Consider the following 8,473-nt stretch of genomic DNA (forward strand, 5'->3'; position numbering starts at 1 on the left):
CAGCCAAACCAAGCCTCTGGGATGGAAGAAGCAGCTTCACAAAGGCTGGAGGGCCTTGGACATCCCTTGTGGCAGAGCTCAGTCTCTGAAAGCTTGCCTGGAAACATGGGGTGGTTGCAAATCCTCAGGGATATGGCAGAACTGTGCTGCATAAAGCCTTTTTATTTCCACTGGCTGCCACTGGCCTGTTCCAGTGTTCTCTGGGAAATCTGTAACAAAGGTCTATTAAGATAAAATTGTAGAATCATTTAGGTTGGTGCTGGTCTCTTCTCACAGGTAATTAGTGACAGAACAAGAGGGAAGGGCTTCAGGCTGCAACAGGGGAGGTTTAGATGGGACATTAGGAAAAATAATGTTCACAGGAAGAGTGGTTAGACACTGGAATAGGCTGCCCAGGGAGGAGATTGAGTCACCATCCCTGGATATGTTTAAGGGTCGTTTGGATGTGGTGTTGGTGGATCTGGTTTAGGGGAGAACTTTGTAGAGCAGGGATGATGGTTGGACTCTGTGATCCCAAGGGTCTTTTCCAACCTGAATAGTTCTATGATTCTATGAAATAAGCAGAAATGTAATGGGTAAAAAGAGAAATTGTGTGCTGCACTGAAACTACCAAATTGTTTCCCAGTGCAACCCTCTAACAGCAAGAGTTTTACACTGAGTTTCCACCACAAGAGTGGTCCTAAAAGGCCAAAAAACAAGCCTCAAATCAGTCTCAAGCAGCTTGACAATATCTGAGTCACACTCCTGCCTAGGTCCATACTTTCTCCTTTAATATGTCCTCAGCAGAAGTGTTTGGCCCAATTGTCATCACCAATTGCAGAAGGAAACAGCAGCCAGCAAAGTCTTTCAGGGAACTAGTATTAGGAAGGGCTGCTTGCCACTCCTGGTGCCAGCACAGAACCATTGCAACACCATCCAAATTCAGCTTTGACAAAAGCACCACTGAGAGCTTCACCCCAGAGAATGTCCTGAAGACCTTCTTTGGTGCCACTCCTTGAACTGTCAGGCACCAGCTTGCAAACACATAATGTCCTATGTCCATGTTTTTCCCATTTTTAAACACTAAACCTACCCTAATCTTAACACCTTTCAAAAAACCTGAATTATTTAGCCACAAGGCAACACCAGCAACAGTTCCAGTGTACTAGCAGACAGTAGTGCCTGACATCAGTAACAAATATACCCTGTGCTGAGTAGCTGGATAGGTGGCAGTCATTCCACCTTGGTTCACCAATCCACTGAATTACATCAAGTTAGCTAAACTGGAAACTGGTCTCCCTGGAGCTCTCTTACTGTCCTTAGGGGAGTTAAGTGTCTTCTCAAGATCATCTGCTGGAAATGCCTGTCCTGTCCACCTTGTCTGCACAAGGAAATAAGTCAGTTGGTTTTACTGGTCCAGGTGAGTGCCTAGAGTTACAGGGCATGGAGTTTTGCAAGCAGTTAAGACAGAACAGATTCCTCTTTAAAAGATGCTGCACCTTCAGGAAAGAAGCAACAAGGGAGCCAGCTCAGTGTCTATTCCTCATTTACCCACACTGCTACCTGCACATCTTCCTGTGCTTCCCATGTTGCTTGCTGAACACAAAAAAATCCCACCAGAACACCCTAAGCACTACAAAACCAGTGTGAAAAATCCTTCATATCCAGTTTTGCAGACACAAGGATGCCTGTGGATTTATATTTCATAAATGAAGCTCTGTATGTTTTTCTCAGTTATGCATACAATCAAAGCTTCAGTGTGTATTGCTGTCCTGGTTTGAGCCACGATGAAATCAATTTTCCTTTTACTGATTTTTTTTTCCCTTCAGTAAGCTTTCTTTTAACTAGTCACAGAGCCTTCTGACTACAGCTGATAAGAGCAGAATGTTTTTCTAACTGCTGCGTCTTCAAGGTCACATCTTTGCCCTGCTGGCTTAGACACTGTGGGGAGATCTGTGATCCCCCGTAGGAGGCTGAGTTAGACAGACAGCAAAATGGGCCAGAGATATTCCATTCCATATATTTACATAAGCTCAGAGGAAGGTCAGAGATCACAGAAGACAACTTCCTTCCTGCTTCTTCTTCCCTTCTCTTCCATCCATGGCCGTTGCCCAGGGAGGACTCTGTCCATCCATCACCATCAACCCCCAGGCTCAAGCTCTCCTGACCCTCATCACTCTGTGCTTTCTCCAACAGCAGCTCTGAGATTTCTCGGGACTGTTCCAGCTCAGGAGATGCTGTGGGAGTTGCTGGGGGTGGGGGGAGGTGAGAGGCTCTTGCACATACCTGAACATATCTGTATATACTTGTATATATTTTCTTATATAATTAGTGTTTAATTAAAGCTGTGTAGTTTAGTCTCTAATCCAGCCAAGTCTCTCTTTTTTTCTCTCTCTTCTTCCCTACCTGGGTGGGAGGGGGAGGGGATTGAGAGCGTTGCTGTCGATCCTGAGACAAATGGTGACAGTTGCCATTAGATTCAGTGTGGGGTGCAGAAAATTACATGGGAGAGACTTTTATGGACATTTATATCCCAATGTGGCAAAGATGCAGGCGCACAAACACTGTTGTGAAATGGCAACTTGCCATGAGGAGAGCTGCTTCTTGCATGAAGAGTGCTCACTTGGTGAGGACCAGAACTGCTAATATCTGTCCTGTCTTCTGGAAATAGCATTAACATGTCCTCATGCTCTTTGTGTGTGTCTGGGGACAAGAAGAAAGGAAACACATGCCTGTGTTAAGTATTTATTAACAGGGATGAACAGAGACCATTGTTTCACATATCATTAGCTAAGCATGTAGATAGAAGAGATTAAGACACACAGATACATATACAGACATACCTCACATCACTCCACCCTGTTACATGCTCCTGAGCTTTCCAAGCCCAGACCATGCTGTAGTTTTTCAGGACAGCATGTAGCATTGTCATTTGGAAAATGACCAGGATGGTCAGCAAACCCATGTCCCATCACTGTGGGACCGATAGACAGGCAGTAGTGATTTTGGTTATTAATTTAAATAAATAAAATTTGGCGGAAAAAGTAACATCTGGGGGTAAATTACATAAAGGAGAGCAAATGGGACATGCAGAATAAAAACAGAGCCTATGTAACAGTGAAACAGCAAGAATTACAGAAAAACACATCCCAGTTAGAGAATAACATATCCCAAGTAGTCAACAGCCCAACCTTGAGACCAGCCTGCAGGACAGATTGAAGGGATGGAAAGGAGCATTCTTGGGGACAGCCTTGAGCACTGGGTAGAAAACGCTGAGTACCTGGATTCACCATGTAACCATACATTAACATATTAATGAGCTATTAGCATACCAAAATGCCCACCCATAGGCTAGAGGGAGCCCAGTAACAACAAGTCCCCTACTCTTTGAGCATGGGTAGTGAAATTTTTGAACATTGCCACTTTACATGGAAGCGAGGAACTAGTTAATCAATTATGTGGGAATAATAGAATAATGTTAGAGATACAGGCATTTTTCATGTTCCTGGGTATAAAAGTAGCACTTGTATTTTGGGAGGCTGAGCTTGCTTTGTGGAACACAACCCTGCTCCTTTTCTGCTCAGAACTGGATATTAAAGCAAATATCTTGACTCTGTGTGTGTATTGGCTCCTTGTACACTGGATAACAGACACTGCTTTCATGTTGACACTGAGAATGGATGCCTAAAAGAGAAAAGAACCTAATATTTGAGCTTGTTTTCTCCCCCCCGAAATGTCCCAGTTATTTCAAATGAAAGTAGTTGCAGCATCTGAGGCAGCAGCCTGAGGGAGGGATCTTGATTTAGAGAACAGAAGCTGAAAATGAGATGGACAGAGATGAAAAAAAGTTTCAAAGAAGATTAGAAGAAAGTGAGGCAGATGGAAAGAGAAACAGGAATAGGAGTATGAACAAGCAAGCAAGGTTATGGAGCTTTGGGAAGAATGGAGAGGCTATGCTGAATGAGTTGTGGAAAAACAGCTGCAGAGAGCTGGATGGTACTCTCTGGGCAAGCAGGGGGAAAGACAATGCATACAGGGGTCCCCCTGCTGGTCACCTGAGATGAATGGGAGAACAGGGCTGAAAGAATTGCCCGGGAGAAGACCATGAAGTGCAGGGTTGACAGCCCAGGAGAGAAGGAACTGGGTGGCCCAAGCAGAGAGGGAGAGAAAACGAGAGCAAGCAGAACTATTTGTGAAATGTGGGAACCTTGCAAGCCAAGGTCCATCTCAAAACATTGAGCATCCTGATGTGTAGGCAAAAGAGAACTGCACCTCCCATCTGAAATAGCTTCTGGGATCTGGTGTGTACCAAAATGTGAGCTGGCTAGGGGAAAAAGTGAAATAATAATAAAAAGCTACCTGTATTCACACAGACTATAGCTCTTAAAGGTGGCACCTTTGGCACTGCTAGTCCTCTCAGCTCTGCAAGGGTGGATCCAGGCTCAGAGTTCATAATGGTACGAGGCTGCCCTCCTAAACTCTTGCCTGGGTTCTGCTGATAGCTATGGCTGGAAGTAGAATGCAGAGACTTATCTTTCTCTATCCTAGCACAACGGATCTCACTGCTGGACAGCCCCGGTAGCTGCTGCAGAAATGCCAGTCTTGACAAAAAATAATGGTTATTTGTTGATAAAAGCATCAGCAAGAGCTATTGCAACATGAAGTCTTTTTTTCAACTATGGTACTCAATCATTTGGAATGTAAACCCAGATAATATACAAAGGCAGCACTCCTGTCCATTTAAAAAATTAATTTCTTGCTGCCTAAACAGGATTATAAAAGAACATCCTTCACGTGAACCAAATCCTACCCTGACTCCATTAACAAAAGTATTAGTAAAACCATCTTGTCACTGCTGGAGATCCAGCTCCAGAACCTTTAAAAATCAGCATATTAAAAATTTAAATAGAAACAGAGAATGTACCCCCCCTTTATTCTTCAAATAATATCTAAAATAAATATCAATAAATATATAAAAATGTGAATAAATATGCATAAATATGTAATGGTACCCAACAAATCTACTAATGCAGTGCTAAGTTAACATCTGTTCTCCACAGAAACACAATCCTATTTTGAAAAGTCAAAAACCTACACTGAAGACCTCTTCAAAAGTATTTCAAAGCACTAAAACAACAAATAACTGATCAGGTAGAAAATGTAATAGAAAAGGTGTAAAACACAGAGCAGCTAATATCCTACAAAGTTACACTGAAAGCAAAAACATAGAGGTGGCTTTCTAAAAAAAATAAAGCACAGGTGAAATGATCCAGCTGGCAGCTGCTGCACATCTTCCTGTTCTTGGTCACCCACTTCTCATGCTCCCATTTCCTTCTTCTGAAAGCATGCTTGCAGGCCTGCAGATGGAAGTCTAGGAGAGAAGGGAATGCTGAGTAAATATCCATCCTTGTGCATGTTCCACCTGGCAGCACGCACCACAATTGTACTTCTACCAGATATTGTAAAATATGGCTTGAAAGGCAGACTAGAACTTGAGAAGTGGAGGCCTGCTCTTTAAAGAATGGGAATTATGCTGATTTTGCAAAACTTTCACTAGAAGACAGCACCAAAATAAACGGTAAACAAAGTGCTCCCGTTCCTCCTGATACCTCCCATACGTTGGTATAAGCACGTCCATAGGTGCATGTTGGCAAGTGTGCCAAGACTACAAGTAGAATAAGTGAATGGGAAGCACCGTTGAGCATGTGCACTGCAGCCAACAGCTAAACAGCATGGGGCTGTTACAGGTGACTCTCTCCTGCAGGTGTGTTAATGGGCTCAGGTTCCCAAGTGTCCTGTCTCTCTTCTGGCTCTGGTGTCCACACAACACTAGTATTCTTAAAAGAAACAAACACAACAAGAAATAAACCAAAGGATCACTCAGTATTTTCTTGTAATCACATCAGGGACAGAAGAGTAACTGTTCCTCTCCACTCCAGAAGGACACCAAACAAGGACTGAGCACTGCCTAGGTGGTTTATGTAAGAACTGTTTTTAACTCAGAAGGAAGGTTACCATCTGAAACTCAAGCACTTCCAAAGTGTCCTGTTGGCCAAAATATGGACTCAGAAACACTTGAAGTCAAACCACTAGAAGAAGGAAGCCAGAAAGCAGCTCGGGGTCCTCATTGCTCCCAGCAGGTGTATGAGTGATGGCAGGTCTGGCTCAAACAACTCCACAGGGCTGCGTGGTGATGCAAAATGACACCTGCCAGCCCCAAGTCCCGGGCTGGAAATCTCACCCCACCCATTACATACATTAAGTTCTAATGTGTTCCTTGCTTTCTGGAGCCCTCTGCTGCTGCTCCATACGCATTTTGCAGGCAACCCTGAACTGGTGTATGCCCATGATCACATGGCAAAAACCTATAGGTTAAAAAAAACCAGCCAAAAACCAAACAAATGAGTTCTGGTTCTATTCCCCTGAGGAAGTAAAGTCCCAAAGATAAGCACTTAGAGTTTAGAAAGAAAGATGCTCTTGCTGTCACCTGTTACAGAATATTCATCTCTTCTGCAAATAACTTCTCCATCAATATCCTGAAGATGAATGATTGCACAGTGCCTGCAACGTTTCCTGCTCTCAAGGAAAAAAAAAGCTTTTGAAAGCTTGTCTGTGTGACTTTACAGAAGAGCAAAAGTCACCACACTTGGTAGTAAGATATTATTTGTTCCAAAAACCACACTCTCCATCTTCAGTCTGTTGTTACTTGCTGTCAGATTTACATAAAAGGCAATGTGTATGCATATTCATAGAAATACATACACATTCTTTGACAAAGTGGTGTAACAATATTCAAAAAGGCCTCTGTGAATCCAGGAACTGAATGCCCCTGGGAGAGCGAGTTCCCTCCAGCACAATGCCTCCTGCACTTCCTGGATGCCCACTTCCCTGAAGCATTTGTGCCTTGAGATGTGGTGTCTGTCCATATTGCTTTAGCATTGGTAACAAGGCCAGGTGAAAGCCACTGGGCTGCAAAAGCCTTTGCTAACATCTGAGACACAGCTCCTGCTTCGGCATAAAAACAGAGAGAAGAAAGGAGGATTCTACCTCCTCCAGCGAGAATCCACATTTCACGAATGAGGATCTAAACTAAACATGGCCAACACAAGCTAACACAGCCCATGCTCATTAATGTGAAGGTGCTGGACGCACAGGGACGCTCCTCCCAAGTGTGCAGGCGCCTTACAGGGTAAGGTGAGAGATAGATACACAGCTGATACTCAATTCTGTGTAATATTTCTAACAAACGGTTTACATATCCATTAGTCTCCCAAGAAATCATTTACACAAGTGTCTGCCCATTATTGCGTGCGTGTTAAGTCCATGAGGGTCTCCTGGGGGTTGTTTACTTCATCCTTGAGTCTTCCTCACAGGAACCTTTGGCCGAGTTCTGTCTCTTCTCCCGTTTATCTCTGCCGGCTTTGCAGTAGAAGTGGTTACAGTGGGCATCCCTAGTCGCAGCTGAATGGCTTCTTTCTTCTTCAAGGACCCTTGAATTTCTTCCCTAAAACTACAGATCCTGCCTGACCTTCATAGGCAGCCTGATGTCAGGACTGGATGGGAGCCCGTGGCTTGGGCAGCGTGGGCTGCACAGGGGGGAGTGTGTGTGCGCACCAAACAATTCCTGCATGCAGTGAGCGAAGGCGTGACCCAGCCCAAGTGACCCCTCTTGAACGACACTTTAAACCCCACAATCCAGCAGCCAATCTCACCAGTCTCTAAAGAATGGGTCAAGGTAGCCTGTGCCTATAGAGCAACAGGCTGCCTCTGCAGAGAGGAGGGGCTGCTTGATCTCTGCAGATGACCTTTCTCGGGCTCCTTGAGTGCAACCTACGTACCCGTGTGTCCCACCTGCAGGGAAGGACGGCCTCTGGCTCAGCAAGAGCCACGCCTGAGGACAATTAGCACGCATTCCCTGAGCCGGTGGCCATTGTTTGCACTCAGCCAGGACAAAGCCCTTTCCTCAGGGTCGGCGTCCGGCCAAGTCAAGTGCAGCTGCACGTGTGCAAGATGGTGGTGGTGGTTGGTGGGTGCACCCAGGAGACACCCAGTAAGGCAGATGGCAGGCTCAGGAGGCAGTCCTTCCCAGCCCGTTGCTGCAAGTGGCATCCCTGTGTGTGGCACGCAGTGAGGAAAAGGCAGGAGTTTGCTGTGAAAACGCCCCCAGGTCACGTTTTTGGGAGCCAGGCAGTCATGTGGCCACCAGCTCTTCCCTCCCTGCCACGGACGGAAAGTTGTGAGCTCGGCCTGAGCAAGAGGCAGGGGAGGTGAGGGTGGGTGAGGTGACCCCCCTGGGCCAATCCCAGTGCTCTGGCCCACGGTGCTGGCTGCCTAGGGGCTCCTCAGAGCACCCTTCTCTGGCCGGGGCACTGGCCCAGTCGTGTCCCCATCGGAGCTGTGGCAAAACCAGCTTCCCCTCCTGCCTGCTCTGTGCTCGGCGCCTCCTGCTCCCAGGGTGTGCGGCTGCCCCAGGGGTTCCTGCGGGCAGGAGTGG

The sequence above is a fragment of the Chaetura pelagica genome, unplaced genomic scaffold, assembly GCF_000747805.2.
Source record: "Chaetura pelagica isolate M959 unplaced genomic scaffold, ChaPel_1.0 scaffold716, whole genome shotgun sequence".
NCBI lineage: Eukaryota > Metazoa > Chordata > Aves > Apodiformes > Apodidae > Chaetura > Chaetura pelagica.